At 47.4% G+C, this 22,684-nt stretch overlaps 1 protein-coding gene across 3 annotated transcripts in view; it reads left to right on the forward strand.

Annotated features, from left to right (window-relative positions):
- Positions 1-19,088: 19,088 nt before the first annotated feature.
- LOC144829078 (putative 2-ketogluconate reductase) overlaps positions 19,089-22,684 on the forward strand; it is a 398,272-nt gene continuing 394,676 nt past the window's right edge. The window contains exons 1-2 of one of the 3 annotated variants that reach the window (XM_078687847.1): positions 19,102-19,174; positions 20,543-20,614. The gene's annotated coding sequence lies outside the window, so the exon portion shown is untranslated. Of the gene's footprint in view, positions 19,175-20,542; positions 20,615-22,684 lie in introns of all 3 variants that reach the window. The other 2 variants (XM_078687849.1, XM_078687848.1) reach the window with 2 other exon arrangements.

Raw genomic sequence — 22,684 nt, forward strand, 5'->3', positions numbered from 1 at the left:
GCAGGGTGACTACTCCTTAGGCACAAGGGAGAATCTTGAAGAAGAAATCTTGAAGTCCTTTCGTAGAAAGTCGTGTCTTGATTCCAAAGATGATCTGATTTGGAAGGGGGCCAGTTTCTACCTTTATCCTGAAAAAGGGGGCTGGCACGCGACTAAGTCCTGCCCTATGGGTGGGACTAGGAGGGGGGTGGTTTCACCCCTCTCCTTTGGCGGGCTTTCCCCAGATCAGGGGCTGGAGTGCCCCTGGAACTGGTTCAAGCCGGCCTATGCACAGTGAGCACCGGGGTGCCACTTGCAGTCACCTTCCTCTAAAGCCCTGCCTACCTGGAATACACAACATCCTGTCTGGGACGGTGCTGGCACCGCCCCTGGCAGGAAACCCTTTGTCCTTGCCTCCTGCTCTGGGAGGACTCCCAGCAGCAGGAGGGCAGACTTGTGTCTCGGTGGCAGCATCCATTTTGTGGAGCTAAGGCTCTGTCTGACTTTAACCGGGGTTACAGGTTACATACATGTCGTGTCCCTCTAGAAGGGTGGAATGCTAACCCCGTCGCCAGAATTGGCGAGGGGTTAGTATTCCAATTCGTATGACACCTTACTCGACATGTTTTGATAAAGCGATACCAGAGTTGGCATATAACCGCGAGGATTATAATGCACTTAAGAGTATATGGTATGCGATATCATGGAAACGGCTAAGGGATGGATCCCGAAAGCCGCAGACAGGCTCAACTCATGCCAGAGCACCATCTCACACGATTCCAAGCACTCTGCCTTCAGGATTGTTAAGGCCTGCCATAGGAGTGACTGATAGGAGATCTGTGTGTCCATTTAGGTTTAGATATAGGAATACTGTATCTACAGCAGAGGGTGAGTACACCACTCTGCCCCAGCTGTCGTGCAGCCAGTTGTGTCAGATTTAGTTAGTCAGCCCAGGGGTGGCATAATACATGCTGCAGCCCCTGGGAGACTTCTGGGTGCACCTCAGCCCTGGGTACAGGGACTTGGAGAGGGCCCAGTGCCAATTGGATATGTACCTAGGGTACATGGAATCCATTTTACAGAGAGAGCAGTAGGCCTGGGGCCCTGAATAGCAGGGTCCCAGGTCAACTAAGTCAGAAAACCAGCAAAACACCAGGCAAAAAGTTGGGGGCAACCATAGTCAGGGATCTACCTTCCTACATAACCCCCCCCCCAAACGAAAGGAGATAAGGCTAGCCTTGCCAGTTAAGCCTATATTGCCTGAGTGGCCATATAAGGAAGTACCAGCACTGGCATGGTTACCCCCTATCTCATGGTCCACTAAGCAATCCCTCACCCTAAGGGTGTCTGAGGGTCTCCACCATAGGGAATCTCTACCTGTGGTGTGTTTTGGCAAAGTAAAAGGCTGGTGCTGAAATGGAGTACTGAAGTGAGGCTCCACTAATGTTGGGCTCAGCTTCCTCCAATCATTATCCACCATAGAGGCCTTTCTTTCCAAGACTGAGTTGTTTTGGGCTCTCAGGGTCAACCTCTGGCTACCTACAGCTGGAGGTTGGGTCCCTCTGTTTGGCTTACTGGAGGGACAAGTCAGGTCTGGGGCCCTCAGGTCCCAAGTTTGGCTGTGCCCAGCAGTGTCCATCTGGGGGAGGTCCCTAACTAATTTTAAGGGGGATCCCTCAGGAGTGGGTTTTATTTTCACTTGGCTAGGTCTGCTAGCTTCAGTGCCCTTAATCTGCTGATTGGGGAATTCTTTTGGACAGGGGGCCCTTTGGGGTCCACCACTGGCCTCCCTGACCTCTACAGCCCTGGGCTGACTGAGGCAGGGTAGAGAGGGGCAGGTTACCTGCTCCAGACTGGGTCCCACCTTGGAAGGGTCCACTGACATCAGGGGTTCTGCCAGGCTAGGCCTGACTACCTCTGTGGCAGTTTCTTCACAAGGGGTCAGATCAGTTCCCTGAGGAGGCTGATCCTTTCCTAAAGTCTGGTGGGAGGGAGATTTCTCTTCCTCCTCAATACTCTCTGTCTGAGTGGAGTGATCCATAGTTTCAGGCTTCACAACACTGTCATCTGTCTGAGTTTGAGCTGTGGCCATCACAACTCTCCCAACCTTTTCAGGAGGGGGCTCAGTTTGGGTGTGGGCTGTGACCATCACAGCCTTGACAACCTGTTCTGGGAAGGAAGTTGTCTGAGATTGGGCTGTGACTGGCACAGCCCTCCTGACCTGTTCAGGGAGGATATCTTGGACTGGGGCTGTGGCTATCACTGCCCCACTAACCTTACCATGGATGTTTACCATTTTAGAATGGTTTTCTTGCTCTACTTCAGCCCAGGCTGAGAGCTCTAAATCATTCCCCAGTAGGCAATCTACAGGCAAGTTTGGTGACACTGCCACTCTCTTGTGGCCAGTGACACCTCCCCAGCTGAGATTGACCACTGCCATGGGATGATCTCTCTGTACTCCATCAATATTGGTCACCTGGTATGTGGCACCAGGTAAAAGTTGCCTTGAGGGGACTAGACTCTCAGTCACCATGGTGATGCTAGCCCCTGTATCTCTATAGGCCTCAACTTTTATACCATTGATGAGGGGCTCCTGTCTGTACTTGCCCAAAGTGTTGGGACAAGTGGTGAAGTTGGCAAACCCCATGCCAGTCTCACAGACAAGAGTATCTAAGTTTGGGGACCTGGTTAGGCCAGAGTCCCCAGGAACTCCCAAAGTAAATGCACCCAAATTCTTGGGGGCACTCCCACCACCTGGGGGATTACTACTAGTAGTAACAGGAGGTTTGGGAATGTTGCCTGGGGGTATGTTCTCCTTATTGTTATTCTTTGGGCAACTGCTGTCAGTTTTCAAGTGACCCACCTGTTTACAGGGATAACAATAAGGTTTCTTCTGGTTATTGGAAGGATTCTGGGACCCACCCCCCTCAGAGGATTTTTGGGGCCCTGATGTGGTTTGATCTGGAGATTTATTCCCACCCTTCTCTTGAGGATTGGTTGATTCCTTTTTCTGGTCACCACCTTGGTTCTTGGGCCTAATCCTGGTTCTGACACATTTGTCTGCCCTCTTACCCAATTCTTGTGGAGAGGTCAGCTCAGAGTCTACCAGGTGCTGGTGTAATAACTGGTTCTGACAATTATTTAAGACTTGCTCTCTCATAATAAGATTATACAATCCTGTGAAGTCAGTAACCTTGCTACCCAGTAGCCAGCCTTCCAAAGCCTTAGTGGCACAATCAACAAAGTCAGACCAGTCCTGAGACTGAGTTTTCTGGGTGTCTCTGAACAGCAACCTGTACTGCTCAGTGGTTAAGCCAAACCCATCAACCAGTGCATTTTTCAGGACCTGGTAATTGTTAGCATCCTCCACTCTTGTAGTGAGGAGCTTATCTCTACCTTTACCATCAAAGGAGAGCCACAGTATAGCTGCCCACTGACTCTGGGGAATGCACTGCACAGTGCAGGCCCTCTCCAGAGCAGCCATCCATTTCTGGATGTCATCCCCTTGCTTAAAGGGGGGCACTATTTTTGTCAGGTGTTTAGTATCTAAACCCTTCTCTCTATCTCTTGGGAGATTGCTGCCACCAGTGGGAACTATCCCACTCATCTGCTGCTCTCTAGCAAAGGCAAGCTTTTCTTTGGCCAGGGCAAGTTCTTCCCTTTCAATCCTCAGAGCAGCCTGTCTCATTCTAGCTTCATGCTCTATTCTCTGGGGGGAAGTCAATCTCCTCTGTGGAGAGTTCCTTCTCATCTGAGAAGAGGCATTAGAGTGCAGAGATCTATTGGAGTCCCTAGAAAGAGATCTATCTCTCCTAACTCCAAGGTTAGGCCCACTTCGGGTTAGTACTGGGGGTCCCCCAGATCCTAGCCCAAGTAAGTCTAAGTTGGCCCTAGTTAGCCTTCTGACTACCTCAAGACCTTTGTCTACCTCATCCCAAGAGAGTTCCTCTTGATCCTCCTCCTCAACTGCATTGGCAGTGTTGGGGAGGTCTGGATCCCCAGAGGTACCCTCTAAGGCTGGCATATTCCCATCTAGCTGAGAAATCTTTCTCGCATCATAAGTCTCTAAGAGACCTATTAGAAAGGGAATGGTGGGGTTAGACCCCTGTTTCAGTTTCATGGAGGTACACACTTGTCTCATCTCCTGGAAACTGAGAGCTGCATATCTTGAAGTGACCTGTGGAGGGTCAATAACCACAAGGGGGGTCTCAGTAGACTCTCCCTGGTTAGACATGCTTTTCTAGTGAGGTGTAAGTGGTGCACTTTCCTACACTATATGTTTGCCTACTGATCCCTTGCTAGAGTTGTAGTTTAGGGTGTGCTAGGCCCTAGGAGCTACAACAGCTGGTTCAGTAGAACTCAGAGTATTCTAAGCTAAGTTATATGTACCTTAGTACTTATGTGATCTTTCACAAGATATTCTTAGGATATGTGTGGTAAAACAACAGCAAGCTCAAATCCCACCGCTGCCACCAATGTGAGAAGTTGGCCTGATGTGCAGTGCTCAGTATTCTAGTGATCACTATATATCAGTCCAAACAACCCTTATTGATGATTGGTTGTAAGTCAACCTTATAGACCAGCTATCCTAGTAGCATGGATACGAGCAGTCTAAGGCTAAGACTCTAGAGGGCGTGTTAAGCCAGCTGTTTTACCATCACATTACCCCTTGAACACCAAGTGAAAGGACACCACACAAGTTGTTATGAAAATAAACAGTGTATTTATTTATAACAAGACTACCCTGGCTCTTTATGAGACAGGGAGCTAAGCACACAACAAAACTCTTATGAAAATACTTTAAGTTGCACAATTTACACAAATGCCCGAGGGGCACGAAAAACCATATACTACAAAAGTGGAATGCGAATTACTAGCAGGTAAGTAACGATTCTCAGAGGCTTTAGAAACGCTAGGCCTACAATACTGAACACTCAGGTTAGGAGCAGGAGGCCTAGTGACGCCACGTGCAAAGTGGGAACTCTCACGCGTAAGGCGGGAAAAAGCCTATGGAAGCTAGAATTCACAAAGTTAGTGTTCTCGGGCGTACCCGACTAGGTAGGTCAAAAACGAAAGTGGATCTGGACCCTTGGATAGTGAGGCTATGCTGGGGCACCGAAATGCTGAAGTTACCTAGCCCAGGGGCTGCGGCTGCATAGGTCTGGAAAGACGTCGGGATTCTTCGTTGACGAACCAGGAGCCTGAAGAAAAGGAGTTGCTGGCAGGCGACCAGTGAAGATTGTTCGGGTGATCCAAGCCTGGATCGAAGATGGATGACACCTGAAAGCAGAGGGGACCAAGTTCGTGACTACTAGCCAGTAGTCAGGTGGCACCAGGAGGGCACCGGATGGTAGTCACCTCGACTAGGTGAGTGGGCGACGCTGGGCTCTGCAGTCTCACGGACCAGGAGGCTTTGTCGGCGACCAGGATGGAGGTGCGAGCTGTCCCACGATGGATGATGCTGTCGACGTCGCTGGACCCAGGATTGGGGCAACAAGTCTTGGCAAATTCAAGCCCACGCGGTGGACCTAAAATGGCGTCTGGAGTGGACCAGGAGGGTCCGGGGTGCTCCTCTCTTGGAAGGGAGCAAGGGCCAGTCTGGAGCAACCAGACCAGCAGCAGTGATGTCGTCGGGCGTCGTTAAGAAGGCCACAAGCCAGCGGGCTAGTAGCCAAACAACGCGGTGAGCAGCAAAAAGCAGAAGGGCCCCACGCAGATCGTGGGATGCTAGGAGGCTGAACTTCGGTGCTGGGGCTGCTCAGGGTCGGGGCTTCTCGGACCCCAAAGCACTCACCAGAGGATTCCTCGGCGGTCGTGCTGGAAAGAAGTCGTGCAGTCTTGAAGATGGCCGGTCCCTCGAGGTCTCGTCGCACCCACGGTTCTCAGCTTATCTGTAGAGGTGGGTAGAGGTCAGAGGTGCCAGGGAAGCCGGTTCTCGTCGAGCTGGGCAGTCGGATTCCGGAGGAAGGACTTGCAGCAGACCGCAGTGTTCTTAAGATGGTGCCTGCGGATGCAGGGTGACTACTCCTTAGTCACAAGGGAGAATCTTGAAGAAGAAATCTTGAAGTCCTTTCGTAGAAAGTCGTGTCTTGATTCCAAAGATGATCTGATTTGGAAGGGGGCCAGTTCCTACCTTTATCCTGAAAAAGGGGGCTGGCACGCGACTAAGTCCTGCCCTATGGGTGGGACTAGGAGGGGGGTGGTTACACCCCTCTCCTTTGGCGGGCTTTCCCCAGATCAGGGGCTGGAGTGCCCCTGGAACTGGTTCAAGCCGGCCTATGCACAGTGAGCACCGGGGTGCCACTTGCAGTCACCTTCCTCTAAAGCCCTGCCTACCTGGAATACACAAAATCCTGTCTGGGACGGTGCTGGCACCGCCCCTGGCAGGAAACCCTTTGTCCTTGCCTCCTGCTCTGGGAGGACTCCCAGCAGCAGGAGGGCAGACTTGTGTCTCGGTGGCAGCATCCATTTTGTGGAGCTAAGGCTCTGTCTGACTTTAACCGGGGTTACAGGTTACATACATGTCGTGTCCCTCTAGAAGGGTGGAATGCTAACCCCGTCGCCAGAATTGGCGAGGGGTTAGTATTCCAATTCATATGACACCTTACTCGACATGTTTTGATAAAGCGATACCAGAGTTGGCATATAACCGCGAGGATTATAATGCACTTAAGAGTATATGTTATGCGATATCATGGAAACGGCTAAGGGATGGATCCCGAAAGCCGCAGACAGGCTCAGCTCATGCCAGAGCACCATCTCACACGATTCCAAGCACTCTGCCTTCAGGATTGTTAAGGCCTGCCATAGGAGTGACTGATAGCAGATCTGTGTGTCCATTTAGGTTTAGATATAGGAATACTATATCTACAGCAGAGGGTGAGTACACCACTCTGCCCCAGCTGTCGTGCAGCCAGTTGTGTCAGATTTAGTTAGTCAGCCCAGGGGTGGCATAATACATGCCTCAGCCCCTGGGAGACTTCTGGGTGCACCTCAGCCCTGGGTACAGGGACTTGGAGAGGGCCCAGTGCCAATTGGATATGTACCTAGGGTACATGGAATCCATTTTACAGAGAGAGCAGTAGGCCTGGGGCCCTGAATAGCAGGGTCCCAGGTCAACTAAGCCAGAAAACCAGCAAAACACCAGGCAAAAAGTTGGGGGCAACCATAGTCAGGGATCTACCTTCCTACAGCGACCATAAGATCTCAACTAGTAGTTCAGTCAGCATCTGGTTCCCTGACTGGTAGGTTTTTGGCCCACAAAGTCGATCCCTTACTAGAAGATTATTGGGATGTAATCCTCAAGAGTCTAGACAGAAAATTGTACCACCAGTTTAGGGTCGGGTCATTACCCTTGAGATCATTCACAAGTAAATGGAGCGGACAGTCGACAGGAAACAATAGGTCATGTTTTATTCGCTTGTCCCGCTTACCAGATACGACGCAAGTGGTTAAAGCCAATCTGTATCAGGCTAGGTACTAGAGAGAGCAGGGATGCGCTACGGTTCCTGTTGACTATCACCGCAGAGCCTGTGTCAGTGGGAGTAGCTACGTTTTTAGGCTGGATGTGGATAAACAGAGCGACGCACCTTAATTCTTAAATTAAAATTGATGGAACTGTTAAGATTAGTAATTTTAAATCTGTATATGTCTTTAAAATGTTATTTAATCCAGTTTTAACCATCGTATTTATTTCCTCACAAAATGTTTCTTGCATCCTTTTTAGTCCCTTATGTGATGAAATGTGTTATGTATTTTAGGGCTTTGTATGTCTTTAGTAGGATAATGTTGTATTAGGATGTGTATTGTGTGTTTTTGCCTGTCGTTTATGATGAAATATTTCGAAAATAAAGACGTATGAAACTGAAACTGAATAGTTGTACCGCATCGGCTGACCAACTTCAGTGGATGCACAAGCAACGCAATGAAGCGGAGGAGTGACTGGGAAACATGATCTAATCAGAAATAGCTATCCTTCATGCTGAGGCAGATTGCACAGTCAAATTATCGGCGTAGGTAGTGAAGGAGGATCAGCAGCGATCCCTGATAGGTGCAGTCAGGCTAGATGAAGGTGATATTCTTACAACAAAGATAGCTATTATTGCTGTGTTTCATGACTATAACCAATCATTGTATAGGGTGGTGTCCAGTAAGTCTCTGGAACAAACGCAAAAGTTCCTTCTAAGAATGGGATCCTGTTTTCGCTGGTGCTACAACACTTTTAAGTATCTGGGTGCCCAGATCTACATTACATAAGCATATCAAAGAGGGTAACGTGGACAGAGCAGTGGGATCCATCCATCAGTCGCTGCACTTTTAGCAATCGTTACCCCTATGTCCAATGGGCAGGGCAGTGATCTCTAAGAAGCTGGTGCTGCCTCAATTGCTTTATTTCTTCACAGAACTCCAGGTCGAGCGGCGCATTTTCAACGAGCTCCACAGTTTCCTCTTAGGATTGATATGGGGCAAGGGCAGACGGATTTGGCCCTCACCTCTCTACAATCCCCCCTACTTGAGGGCGGTCTCTGTGCGCCTAACTTTAAATTGCATTATGGAGCAGCACAACTGCAGTGACCGGCTGGTTGGTTGGCTTCAGTCCGCAATAAACCCTGAACAGGTGCTTATTTGTGGCCTTCTTGAGGGTATGAATGTCTAACCGTGGCTATCTGACCCTAAGGGGTGAATTCAGCTTGACACATGCCAGATGACTGGGGTTCGGCTATGCTGCCATCCTTGTGTGCATGGACCTCACATTCCTTATTCTTCTTCCATAGAGTTATGGTTTTCCAAAACTTCACACGGAAGTTGAAAGACTCGATACGGACACTTGGAAGGAGGCGGGGTGAACCAACTAGGTGATCTATTCCAAGATGGCAAGTTCATGGCGTTTCAGGAGTTATGGGTGTTTATGGAATAGGGGCAGGTCCCTTTTTGAGACATCACACTATACAGCACGTCTTGCATGCCACTTGGGACACTGGGGATGCGAAACCTACTCCGTCCCCCACATTACATGTGATATTGTCATATGGATCCGTGCGACAAGCCATAGGCGGTAGGGAGGACGGTGGCAGTGTCTCCCCGACCCGCTGACGCCCAGGTCTAAGAGCAATAGACTTACGCTGCATATGATCATTTTAAATGTGAATAGAAAATTGTAAAATTGAATCTTGAATTTTAATAGCGCCGTGTTTTAAAAGTGTATAGTCATTGCTGATTGCTAGCAGCGCTACACGCTACAAGGTAATACTGGTACATACTTACTTTACCTAACCTGAGCTCGATCTCTTGTCCTGGCGGCCCCGGTCCGACTCGGCAACCAGTGCCGTTGAGCGGAGGGCGGGTCAGGCAGAGCCAGGTCACTTCCGCTATCACAGAGCGGTTAGCGCTCTAGTTTGCTGCACATTGGGAGGTATTTAGGCAGCGAGGAGCAGGCGGCATTTGCGGTAGGGAGGACGGTGGCAGTGTCTCCCCGACCCGCTGACGCCCAGGTCTAAGAGCAATAGACTTACGCTGCATATGATCATTTTAAATGTGAATAGAAAATTGTAAAATTGAATCTTGAATTTTAATAGCGCCGTGTTTTAAAAGTGTATAGTCATTGCTGATTGCTAGCAGGGCTACACGCTACAAGGTAATACTGGTACATACTTACTTTACCTAACCTGAGCTCGATCTCTTGTCCTGCCCGCCCCGGTCCGACTCGGCAACCAGTGCCGTTGAGCGGAGGGCGGGTCAGGCAGAGCCAGGTCACTTCCGCTATCACAGAGCGGTTAGCGCTCTAGTTTGCTGCACATTGGGAGGTATTTAGGCAACGAGGAGCAGGCGGCATTTGCGGTAGGGAGGACGGTGGCAGTGTCTCCCCGACCCGCTGACGCCCAGGTCTAAGAGCAATAGACTTACGCTGCATATGATCATTTTAAATGTGAATAGAAAACTGTAAAATTGAATCTTGAATTTTAATAGCGCCGTGTTTTAAAAGTGTATAGTCATTGCTGATTGCTAGCAGCGCTACACGCTACAAGGTAATACTGGTACATACTTACTTTACCTAACCTGAGCTCGATCTCTTGTCCTGCCCGCCCCGGTCCGACTCGGCAACCAGTGCCATTGAGCGGAGGGCGGGTCAGGCAGAGCCAGTTCACTTCCGCTATCACAGAGCGGTTAGCGCTCTAGTTTGCTGAACATTGGGAGGTATTTAGGCAGCGAGGAGCAGGCGGCATTTGCGGTAGGGAGGACGGTGGCAGTGTCTCCCCGACCCGCTGACGCCCAGGTCTAAGAGCAATAGACTTACGCTGCATATGATCATTTTAAATGTGAATGGAAAATTGTAAAATTGAATCTTGAATTTTAATAGCGCCGTGTTTTAAAAGTGTATAGTCATTGCTGATTGCTAGCAGCGCTACACGCTACAAGGTAATACTGGTACATACTTACTTTACCTAACCTGAGCTCGATCTCTTGTCCTGCCCGCCCCGGTCCGACTCGGCAACCAGTGCCGTTGAGCGGAGGGCGGGTCAGGCAGAGCCAGGTCACTTCCGCTATCACAGAGCGGTTAGCGCTCTAGTTTGCTGCACATTGGGAGGTATTTAGCCCCCTCGTCACAGCAAGCGCGCAGCGGTCGCGCACAGCGAAGCACCGGAGACGCGCCAGAGAGAAGCCCGTCTGCGCCCGTCCGCGACAGGACGTGGCTAGGGGCTATGGCATTCCCGCCTGGTGATATTCGGGGCATTAGGCTGGTATATTTCTCTCATACTTTACGTCATTTACGCCCTAAATTGCTTTCACCAAATTGTTTGCCATCATCTCATTGTTGCCCTGAAGGGCCTTTTTCGTGTAGGTCTTGCCATACACAATTTTTGACGCATAGCGTTTCCTATCAACAATGCTCTGATAATATCACGACTACTTTGACTCTTGGAGGTAGCAACCTACTGTGTAATGTTAGATCCTTAGTTAAGCATTCTACTGAGGTCTGGGATCTTATCTCTACCTACAAGCCAGATATGTGTTTCTTAACTGAAACATGGCTTAAACCTCACACCACCCCCGCTATTACTCTTGGCATACCGGTGGGTTATAAGATTGTTAGACTGGACAGACCTAAAAAAACTGGTGGAGGGATAGCAATCGTATTTAAAGACGACATTTCGGTCTCAGTTTTAGACCAATGTTGCAGTCCTGACTTTGAGATGATGACATTCAGGATTGATTCATCCACTAAATGTAGTAGAAAAGGAGCCCTGGTTTACCGCCCGCCTGGCCCTTTAAAAAATACGCCCAAATTGTTAGTGGAAGCAATAGCACCACATATAAGCCCAGATAAAGACTTTTTATTACTTGGGGATTTTAACATTCATAGTGAGGAAGAAAATAACAATGAGGTACAATCTTTCATGACCGATATCTCTCTTCTGGGACTAAAACAACATAATAGTGGACCCACACATCAAGCAGGACACACTTTGGACATGATAATAACCAACTTTCCTGGTATTGAATGTAATGCACCCAAACAATATCCTTGGACAGATCATTTTATACTTGAGTTTTTTATGCCAATAAATGTTCCTCGATTCACTCCACATGTCCATATTCCATCCAAACGAAGGCAGTGGCATAAAATCACTAACATCACCTTTGAACAAAAATATCTTTCCCCCCCTGTTGTATGTACAGACGACATAAATAGCGCTCTTTCTAAGTGGGATTTAGCAATCGGTGATGTAGTACAACAACTTGCCCCGATAAAGACCTTTAAAACAAGCCTTACCAAGAAACATGAAGTCTGGTATTCGGAGGATTTGCGTAGTCTTAATCGTATAGTTAGGAAGTCCGAAAAGACATGGAGAACTTCTCACTTGGAAGGAGATAAAGCAAACTATAGGAGGGCTCTTAACTCTTATCACAAAGCCATACGATCTGCTCGCAAGCACTATATCACCGCTCAGTTAGAGGCAGCTGGTAATGACTCAAAGACCTTGTACCAGATTGTCAATACATTTCTGAAGCCCATTGCTTGCGAAAGCGCAGACATGGCCTCACAACATCTTTGTGACAGTATATCGAGCTTCTTCACTGATAAAATTGATGCCATCTACAGGAAAATAGAGACAACTAATACTGATAAAAGCAGCCAAGATCATTCTGCTTTGGTGCACATGTCATCCACTAAAGCTACAAAGTCTCATTCCTTTAATGATTTTCCGGAAATTTCACTGAGTGAGGTCCAAAGACTACTCATGGATATTAAAAGCGGAAGCCCGGCAGACCTGCTTCCAGCCAGACTCATGGGTCCACTAGGGAGCACTCTGGGCCCTGACGTTCAGAGGCTAGTAAACCTCTCACTAACATCTGGAGTAGTCCCACAATGTTGGAAAAAAGCTCTTGTCAGACCTGTCAGGAAGAATTCATCAATTCCTTGGACCAATTTGTCTAATCTTAGACCTATTTCCCTTTTACCATTCTTAGGGAAAATCATCGAAAAGCATTCTAATAAACATCTATCCACCTATCTGGAACAATCTGGCAGCCTCGATCCATCACAGTCAGGCTTTAGGCCAAAATACAGCACTGAAACGGCCTTGCTGTCGATAACAGACGATCTTCGGCTGTCCCAGGACAAAGGTTACTCTGTGGTCCTGGTACTGCTTGATTTATCGGCAGCGTTCGATACCATTTCTCATAACATCCTTATCGAACGCCTGTCTGAGAGTGGAATCGGTGGTACCGCACTGGAATGGATCAGAAGCTTTCTCTCCAACCGCACCCAATCTGTCACCATGGGTGATTTTAGGTCGGAGGAGGTTAACATCACCAAGGGGGTCCCGCAGGGCTCATGTCTGAGCCCGACCCTGTTTAACACCTATGTGGCCCCCTTGGCAGATGTAACCAGAACTTTTGGATTCCACCCAGTGTCATATGCTGATGATACGCAGCTGCTCTTCCCTTTTAAACATCTTACACCGGAGACAATACAATCCTTCTCCGATGGGATGAAGGCAGTTGCAAGGTGGATGTCCTCCAATTTCCTTCAATGCAACGTTGGAAAAACGGAGGTGATGCTTTTCGGTGATGTAAAGGTCCAATGGTCTCCTGACTGGTGGCCTCTCGATCTGGGCCCAGTTCCTGAGCCCAAAACAATAATCAAGAATCTGGGAGTCAGATTGGAACCGGAGTTGACCATGAAACATCACGTCACCATTACTGTAGGAACATGTTTCCACGTAAAATGTCTCCTCCGTAGGATCTTTCCTTTCCTCCCTGACTCTTATAGGAAAACCTTAGTTCAGGCTCTGGTTATCAGCCGTCTTGATTACTGCAATGGTCTCCTGGCAGGAGCTAATGAAGAGGTTCTCAACCGCCTACAGGTGGTACAAAATACAGCAGCGAGGTTGGTGCTTAATGCACCTCCTAGGTCCCCCTCTAGACCTTTATTGCACAAACTACACTGGTTGCCAATACGGCAACGAGTAAAGTTTAAGACCTGCTGTATTATCCATAAAGGCCTTAATGAATTGGGACCAGAGTATTTGGCTACTAAATTTGTTCCATATGCTCCTACCCGTACCCTTAGGTCTGGTGAACAGCTCCTGCTAAAAATTCCTAAAATTACCAAATCTAGGCAAGGAGGTAGGGCTCTGTCTGTGGTAGGTCCTAGTCTCTGGAACTCCCTCCCGCTTTCTTTAAAACAATGTAGGAATCATCTTAAATTCAGAAAATGTCTGAAAACTTTTTTGTTTAGCTCACTTTAACACCTTTCCGCTGGTTCATATTAGTCTTCTTGATATAAATCATATTCCCTGTGGCTTTCTCTAAGTCTGTATTCCAGGTGTCATCAGCGCGGAGATACTCCTTCGGGAGTTTATTCATAGCGCTTTATAAACACGCAAATAAATAAATAAAAATAAATTACTACCCTCTACACTTCCCTTAACTCTGCACCCACCGGATATGTGACAGGAACAAGAGACAGGTGGAATGGGGTCCTCCCACGGCCACTCTCGGACAAGGCTTGGTCCAAGGCACTACAGAAAGTGAAGGAGGTGTCTCGCAACCCAGCATCCGCAGAAACAAAGCAGGCGGGAGAGCCTTCTCCTACATCGTTAACAAGGGCTGGAACGAGCTCCCTGTGAACATGAGACGCTCCCCGACACTGCACACGTTCAGGAAGAACCTCAAGACCTGGCTCGTCAACTGATCCGGAGCTGCTCCCCCCTCCAAGCGCCTTGAGACCCTCACGAGTGAGTAGCGCACTTTACAAACCCCCTGATTGATTGATTGAACCCGAGATTCCTCTTCACTCAATTAAATTATGTACATCAGGCTTACATCTCCCTACATCACATGCAGTGTATGTTCTCAACCCTGGCTCCCGAATGCCCCACGTGTAAGTTGGTATATGCTGTGTTCTATCACATGATATGGGATTGCCCGATACTACAGGTGGTATGGAGTGAGATTACCACTATAGTTGCAGAACTTGTGGACCATGCCCTCACACCCACACCCAAATCCTGTTTACTAGGTATACGTCCGGAAACCAAAGGGGACAAGCACTTACATAGGTTTATTAACCCCACCTTTGTACTGTTCAAGAGACAGATAACAATGTCATGGAAAGCACCTGCAACCCCCGACCCCCAGCGCTGGTTAACCACATTACTAAAATGAGCATGCACAGAAAGTAACACCCTTAGGCTCTTTAGAATGCAAGGGGACTTTAGAGGTGACAAAACATTGAGGCAAAAAATGATACGCGCCCACCTTGAAAATGGCACTGCTCTGGAAATGGACAACACACTACTACCTCATCTTGTATGCATTTTGGCAGGAGTGTTATGGGCGGTCACAAGGATTGTACGCTTAGTAAATGCACCCCGCCTTTTCCCTCTCCCCAGGGGACGTCCCGCCCACCGTGATTATAGGTGTCCCATGAATCATTGCACGCTTTCCGTGAAGTTGCCAAATGCATGCCCGTTACTTATACATATAAGGGTCCATCGCGCCGAACCCTCATGCATAGACCCACATGCTGCACTGCCCTACTACACGCGATGGCGAGGATGAGCCTGCACACTGCCTTTACACCATCAAACAGGCCAGAGCTACACTTCTGAACGTGATGCTCCCACACGATAACCACTATCTCTTTTTAGGTACAGACTCCATTGGTTAGGCGTTTATAGTTTGTTTGGATTTTAGTTTTTTCCTTCTCCCCTTTGTAGTTGGCGTATGTTGCTTAATTCTGTGTACATGGTCTTTGAGCTGGAGATTCACGTACACTCATACTGCTTTGGCTTTGCTGTAGCTGTATTTTATTACATGTAAAAAAGCAATAAAATAACCCTTTAAACATTTTTTTAGCATAAAATACTGTTTATTACCTTAATGCATTGAGTGATATGTGATAAAAATGACCATTTCTAAGCATAAAATTTAAATTATTTAAGTAGCAATTCTAGGAAGGGACATTGGTGGGGCCTGTTTACTATTCAATCAATCAAAACGATCTTTATTCAATTTTGAACATTAAAATCATAAAAGCAAGCATATAAAAAGAGAAAATACGTAGTCGTACGTTACATTTAAAAAATTCATTACTACACGGGTTTCAAGGGATAAATTCCTATAAATTCATAATGTACATGTAAACATACTATGGTTCCCTAGATAGACGCTCCAATACTAATTTATTCCAGCCCAACGCGTTTCCCAAAGTTCAGTTGTTGATAACTTTCCTTGTCCTCAATACACTCTTTAGGAAGCCCACCACAGAACCAATAAAATAACAGTTATCCAACATCTCTAAGTACTTAAAGGCAGGACGACATTGCCTCCAACCTCCCTGTTTTAATAGTGGCTTTAACCATCTAAGCCTTCACTATTCAATAAGTGGTACACTGGCTAGTTCACAGTAATAATTGACCTTAAGTCAGCATCCACAGCACAACACATACCAAGGTCCCATGCTTTACTCATTTAATGTAAGGTGGAGTAGCAGGTACCTATGTAAAATGAGCTGTCACTGTGTGCAGCTGCGGGTAGTGAAAGCATGACACAACAGTGCACATCCCAGAACAGTGGCTGAAACAGTGGCGCCCACTTACAATATTCATAGCAGAAAGGTGGGCTTGTGCCATGTGTGAAACCTTAAGACATTTCTGGCCTTTTAACTGATTGCAATTTGCTTGCATTGGCTTTTGAGTTCATACTTACAGTGTTAAAAGTGTAACTGCAAGTCCCAGAATGAACCAAGAGGAAAGTTAAAAAGTCTAGATTATCTGAGAGTGCCACATTTGAAACTGAGGCACATTACCAGCAATTAACATCCACAAAGCTTGTGCCTGGGGAAAGGGACAGGCCCAGCATCTATCAATGAAAAATACAGACCTTGTGGAGTATTAAAGCTGAAAATGATTAACACATGATGGTGTGCAATTAGCAATAAAACTGGTCAGAAACACATACCCCCCACTGAAAATAGAGAACAAGCAGAGATTAGATCAAGGCAGGAAAAAAGTATAAACGCTTCTATTGTGCTGTAACCTGTTCTACCTATACTAGCATTTTCAAGAGTATAAAGGAAGTCACTAACAACAAATTATAAAGATGCAAATCAATAGATATTTTCATGTCTTCACATGCCATTGAAAAGTCAAATGGCTAACATTGAAATGTACTCAATCAACTACAGCAAAGACATTTGGTCTTCCCTTAAGGTCCCAACATCAGGGGTGGTTAGTAACTCAAAAAACGGTGAGGCGCAGCACTGAAAAACTCACCAAGATGCTGCTGGCCGGTGTCTCTCCTCTCCTGTATGACGAGCAGGAAAGGGAAGGAAGGTGGTTAACTTCCTGAATGCCAATCCAATCAATCCTAGAGCAGCTCTCATGCTATTTTCAGCATGACAGCAGCTCTGGTATTGGTTGGGGCAGGCTAATCCAGTGTTCATTTTGAGGCTGCCTGCAATCCCCCAGCTGCAGGCGCGGTGCGTCCATAGGGGCGTGGGGGCGTAGCCCCCCCACCCGCAGCCGCCCGCAGGAGACACCGAGGGAGAACTGACAATGCATGCCAGTCAGCATGACGTCGGGAGGCATCATGTTGATTGGCATGATTGTCACCAGGCAGGCAGCAACACGAGTGCGCATGAGTGGGGACGGAGGGTGAATTTTTTACCCGTGCCCACGCATGCGCACTTGTGTTCGTGCTTTTTTGCGCATGCCCATTAGGAGCCCTTGGGACTCCTAATGGGCGTGCTGTGGGCGTAGAGTAACCTGTGCCCCTGCAGCGCCAGGATTGGCTGCAAGGGGCTGCCCGTGCCATTCGACGACGTGAAGGCGCCCAAGGGGTTGAGGAGCAGAGGAGGTGCGGACCCGGACCGGCGGTGATGTAAGTTTTATTATATATTCTTCTGCTCTGTTTGCTATGTTATGTGCCTCTAAATGACTCATTCACTTAAGGTCCCTGGCAGTTCTAACCCAGATTCACGAGCAGCGGGCCTTAAAAACCACAGAGGTCATTGGGGTTATTCCTTAACTTTGCTGTCGGCCATTAATGCTGCCACTGTGTTTGCCAAGCAGTGCCAACTGTCTCGCAGGTCTTAGATAATGTCAGCAACAATGAGCGTGTGATGCACACCAGTTGCCGTCCCTCAATCCCCGCACTGAAGCGCCTATGGTCACATAAGTGTTTAAAGTGGGTGTGAGCCCTACGTCATACTGTTAAATTAATAGCTTTTCCGTGCCAGCAGTATGTTTTGCCATTGAATCGATATTGATAATGTAAACTGTGGCTTTTGTTCAGTAGGAAGGTTTTATTACTTGGCAGTGAGCAATTCCTACATTGAAAGCAAATCTTCAGCCACTTAATAGCATAATACCTTTGCTTTAAAATTCACCATTTGCCTATCTATTTCCAATTTTCTCTTGGGAGGAGGATCCAACCTGTACCCACTTTTGTTAGCTTCGCTTGCTCGCTTTGCTTGCGACTTAAAAGTCATGCCCAACTTTTACGCCCCCACTACTTTCAAATGTCACCAGCCGCCCCTGCCCAGCTGTTTCACAGCGCTGGGGAGGCTGGCTCTGAAGTGTGAATGTTGGGTGGGTCAGCTGTAGACAGCTCACCAATCTGACATGCGCACTGAGCACCTGCAGATGTCATCCTGCAATCTGTGTGAATCTGCCCCGTCCCACACAATCGGTACAAAAGGGGGTGGTGATGCCCCGTCCCACACAATGAACATTTTATTACTCTCTGTTTACCTCCTTCACCTTAATGGCGGAGCCGCCGCTGCCCAGCATTCTGGCTCATTTAGTATACTCAATAATAGGCCTCCATAATATAACCCACTGTTCTATAAACTGCCGAAAGCAAAAATAAACGAAGATGCATTAAACCACACTAAGAACATAATGCACGAGAGCAATGCCGGAGTCAGTCTCTCCCTCTCTCTCTCTCTCTCTATCTCTCTCTCTCTCACTCTCTCTCTCTCTGTCTGTCTCTCCCTTCCGCACTATCCCCCCCCCCCACCCCCCCCCGCATTTTTCCTCTCTCTCCATTCTATCTCTCTCCCAAGGCCGGACTGGCGGTAGCAGCACCGGGCATCTTCCCGGTGAGCCGGAATGTTGGGGGCCGATTATTGGCCCATGGCGGCCACTTTTGTTACTGGGGGCTGGTTTTGCAGCAGTGCTGCAATATCGTTCCCCTGTAACAAAAGCGGCAGCGGTGTTGACACTAGTGCTTCTTTCAGTAGCACCCCCCTCTCTTAGAAAGACTCCTCGTGAATGCTGCAAGGAGCTGGGGTTGGGGGGGGGGTCGAAATGACCGGAAAGGGACCTGTGATTTGCAAACCAGCCTTACGGGCTCCAGCCAAGAGTGGAACGCCAGGTGGAATAGGTGATAACATGGAAACAGGGCTGGAGACACAGAATGGTCCGTCGAAACTGCTGACTCCGGCTTCCTCTTTACTTTGCCTTTCTTGGCAAGGGAAGATACTTTATACTTAGAAAAATACACTTTGAATACGTCTAAGAAAGAGAGTGCAATGCCTTCGAGCGAGCTAATGATTTACAACCTGTTTAATCATCTGCTTCTCTGTTTGTAAACTAGAGTTGCATCGGTACACAGTGGTTCAGAGACATCCCAGCGACCAGCAAGAGCTCACAGCGGTCAAAGATTTAATTCGAACAAAGAAGTAAGTTATTAATTGAGCCACGGGATCGAGCCAAGGGAGATATGCGTAACCTTTGTTTAAACAAACATTTATAGCATTATACTATTATCGAACACATTTCTGCTCAAATAAATACAGTGCCTATATGAATGAGATTTTGTGAGGCCTGCTCGCTCCCAGGCCACTTGTGCTGAGCACTGAAATGACACAAATTTGTACAGCATGTGCAATCTTTGGTTTGGGCTGTGAACTCTACACCGTCACCTCAGCCTGTCACAAGGAGGGCCAGACAGGAGCGTAACTCAAGCCCCTGTTGCCCTTGCCGTGCTGGGGGCGGGCGTGGGGGCGACCCTTGAGGGCTGTTTGGGGGGGGGGGGGGAGCATTCATCACAATGCCTATAAAAATCTCTGAGATGGATGAGACACAGGGGCCCCTCGTCATGTTCTGCAGGGGAGCCCCATCATTTTGCGTTACGCCACTGGGGTCACATGCAAAGGTGTAAATAGACACTGTTGGGTTTGGTTAACATCTTAATGAGAAAAACGCCACTTCGAATACCAAATAATATTTGTGGATTTAGGGGCTTAAGAGTAGAAAGCAGGGTGCTCACCTGGAAAGGGAAAGGAAGAGAGACCTGTGGAAGGCGATGATGAATACCCACAACATTGAACATCTGTGAGGGAGCATTCATAACAGTTCCCAATGGTTTTTGACTCCTGATTTGCTAACTTAGCTTTAGCATGTCAACAAACAAGGTTTAAAAAATGACCCAAATATGCCCACCCTGGTAAGGCATTTCTCTACATGAAAAACAATTAATGTGCCGAGGAACATACTTATATGCACAAAATGCACATTCTTGTAACACTTTATAATGTACATTGTTCCCAATGTTGACAATCTGCTGAGGTGAGCATAGGGGAAAGGTTTACTTACACTAGACATTTAAGCTTGGTTAGATTCAAAGGCATCAGCTTACGTATACCAGCAAAACTAAGCAGTTCATTTATTTATTTCAAATACATTTAGATGTCTCAGGTAATGCTTTATTACATGCTCGACAAGTGAATTTACAATTCTTTCACAAGCATACATTTTTTTGTTCTCGCATAGGTTATAAGATAAAAGCAGTTCTGCAATTTTTTTGGCCCCTCATTTTTTCCACCTTAAAACTTGAATATTATCTTTTCAGGAAATAAAAGCTTTCTGTTTATATATGCATAGCTGCCAACTTTTCAAATTGTTTAAGTGTAACATTTCCGCAGGGTACTTATGAGCGACATTCTACAGCTAAATGCGTGACACATGTGTGACAAATGTGTGACACTTTGAGTGACACTTATACTGGATGGGAAACAATTTTAAAATAATGACTTGCATTTTCACAGTGCTTTCTCAGTTGCAGGCTCGAATCTCATAGCACTACGAATACAAAACTCACGGCGTCAAAAAGGATTCAGGTAAGTTTCTCTCTGGTTACACAGACACGCAGACATCTGCAGTGATTGCATTAACCATTTGACGTTATATAATGTAAAAGAGTGCATTTCCCAGTAATTACATTAACTTGCATTTATCTTTCATTTAAGGTTTGTGTGTTATTTTATATTTGCAGTTACTGTTGTGTATTGCTAATATATATATATATACATATATATATTTATATATTTTAAATCACTGATTTCTTATTAAACACTAAATGTCTTTGCACATTTTGCGGCAGCCTATCTTTTACGGTGTGTAATATTGTATTTCCCACTGATTACTATATGCAGTTACACGATGGAAAAATGTCAACAAAATAGCTACTGAATATTTTGTCCTTGATAACCACATCTTTGATTCCAACCCTACATTTTGACACCAACCCCATTTGCACTTAAGACAAGTTCAGTTCTCTGCTGGACTCATCTGTGCAAACTAGAAGTACCTCCCAAGGGACATGGGGCGACTCCTCCGCTATGGCGGAAAAGCATTGCCCCACTGCTTTTAAGCAGTGAGAAACATAAAATGATAATAACTTAGAGTTATTGTATTTTTTTTGTTTCATTTCCTGCTGCTTCGCGGCAGGTTGGTGGGCAGGGCTGCTTTGCTCTCCGAGCAGAGTAGGGGAGGAGTGGTTTGTCCACTCCTGAGTTCTCAATGACTCTCGGGCCACCCAAACCAGTCATGCGCACTTTCCCCTTCTCCATGCAGGCTGCCTTGCAGCTTGCATGGAGAACATGCCCACCCCTCCAGCCCCTGGCTGAGCGCCGTGTCATGTTGTTCGCACCAATCACAATGCAGCATTGTGATTGGTCAGGGGACGGAGCCTGGCTTCCTGCTTCCTGTTCCTGTCCGAGGCAGAAAAGCAGGAGCAGAAAAGACACACGACCCGGCTCAAGGTAGTTTTTTTTATTGAATACTGAACACCCTCGCACAATCCCCGAGCACGCTCCCCCTCCTAGCGACTCCCCCCAAGACCCATTGCCCCCCTGCAAGTGACTGCCAGACAGAGCTAGACAGCATCCTCAGGCCAGGCTGGGGGCCATTGGCTGCGCATAGTGCTGATTGTAAGCTGAGGCACTTGGGTAGGCCTCATGGTGATTGGACTGATAATTGCATGGAGCAGAAGCAATTATGTGTTGCAGTGGCTCATCGCACATTATAAGAGTTAAATGAGCTGAAATATGCATGACTAATGAATTTTAGTGCAGTGATGTGGACATCCGCGCTCAGTGCTGAATTTGTAAAAGGAAAAGTGCTGATGCCCAAAGCTCTGCTCAGAAGCACCTGCCTGCCGGAGCTAATACATTTCTGCATAGTCTTCAGTCCATCTCATGGTCTTTAATCCGGTGCCAGAACCCACGAGCCCCTTTATATCACTCTTGCAGGTTCTTGCTTTCTCCCTTGGTAACAGTTTTTCCGTCTTTCTCTTCCGCCGACTTTACACTTTGCCTGTTTTTTAGGTTTTGCCTGCAAGTGCGCACGTAGTGCGCATGCGCTAAAAAACCTATTGAGTTGTACATGTGATCGATGACCCGCCTCTGTCTCTCATTGGCTAGCTCCATAAATGGAGGCTAGCCATTGGGAGACAGAGGCTGTCAATCACGCTTTCTCGAGAAAACGCGATTCGGGGGCGTTTCTCGGGCTTTTTTTAAGCCCCGCCCCTTTGTCCCGGGCCGCGCTGTCATTGGCTGCCGGCCCGGGACACCCCCGTGACGTCATTCCCCGGGCCGCGCTGTGATTGGCTGGCCGGCCCGGGACCTGATTTGTTATTATTTGTTCCATTCATGTAACAGTTCTCTCATGTAACGTAACTGGCTCTATTGTACAGTGCCTTGACACCTTCGGGTAAAGTCCGCGCTTTATAAGAATGCATTATATAAATTAATTCATGAATTAAAACCGCTACACCAGGCTATACTGCCACTAAGGTACGGTACGGACAGCTACGCTCGACATAGCCCTCCTGCGTGCCACTGTCAGTTTTCTCACATTTTTTTACATTTCCACAAAATCCCTCTGCCCGTTTCCTACTCACTCCCTTT

This window comes from Lissotriton helveticus, chromosome 4_1 (genome assembly GCF_964261635.1).
Source record: "Lissotriton helveticus chromosome 4_1, aLisHel1.1, whole genome shotgun sequence".
Lineage (NCBI taxonomy): Eukaryota > Metazoa > Chordata > Amphibia > Caudata > Salamandridae > Lissotriton > Lissotriton helveticus.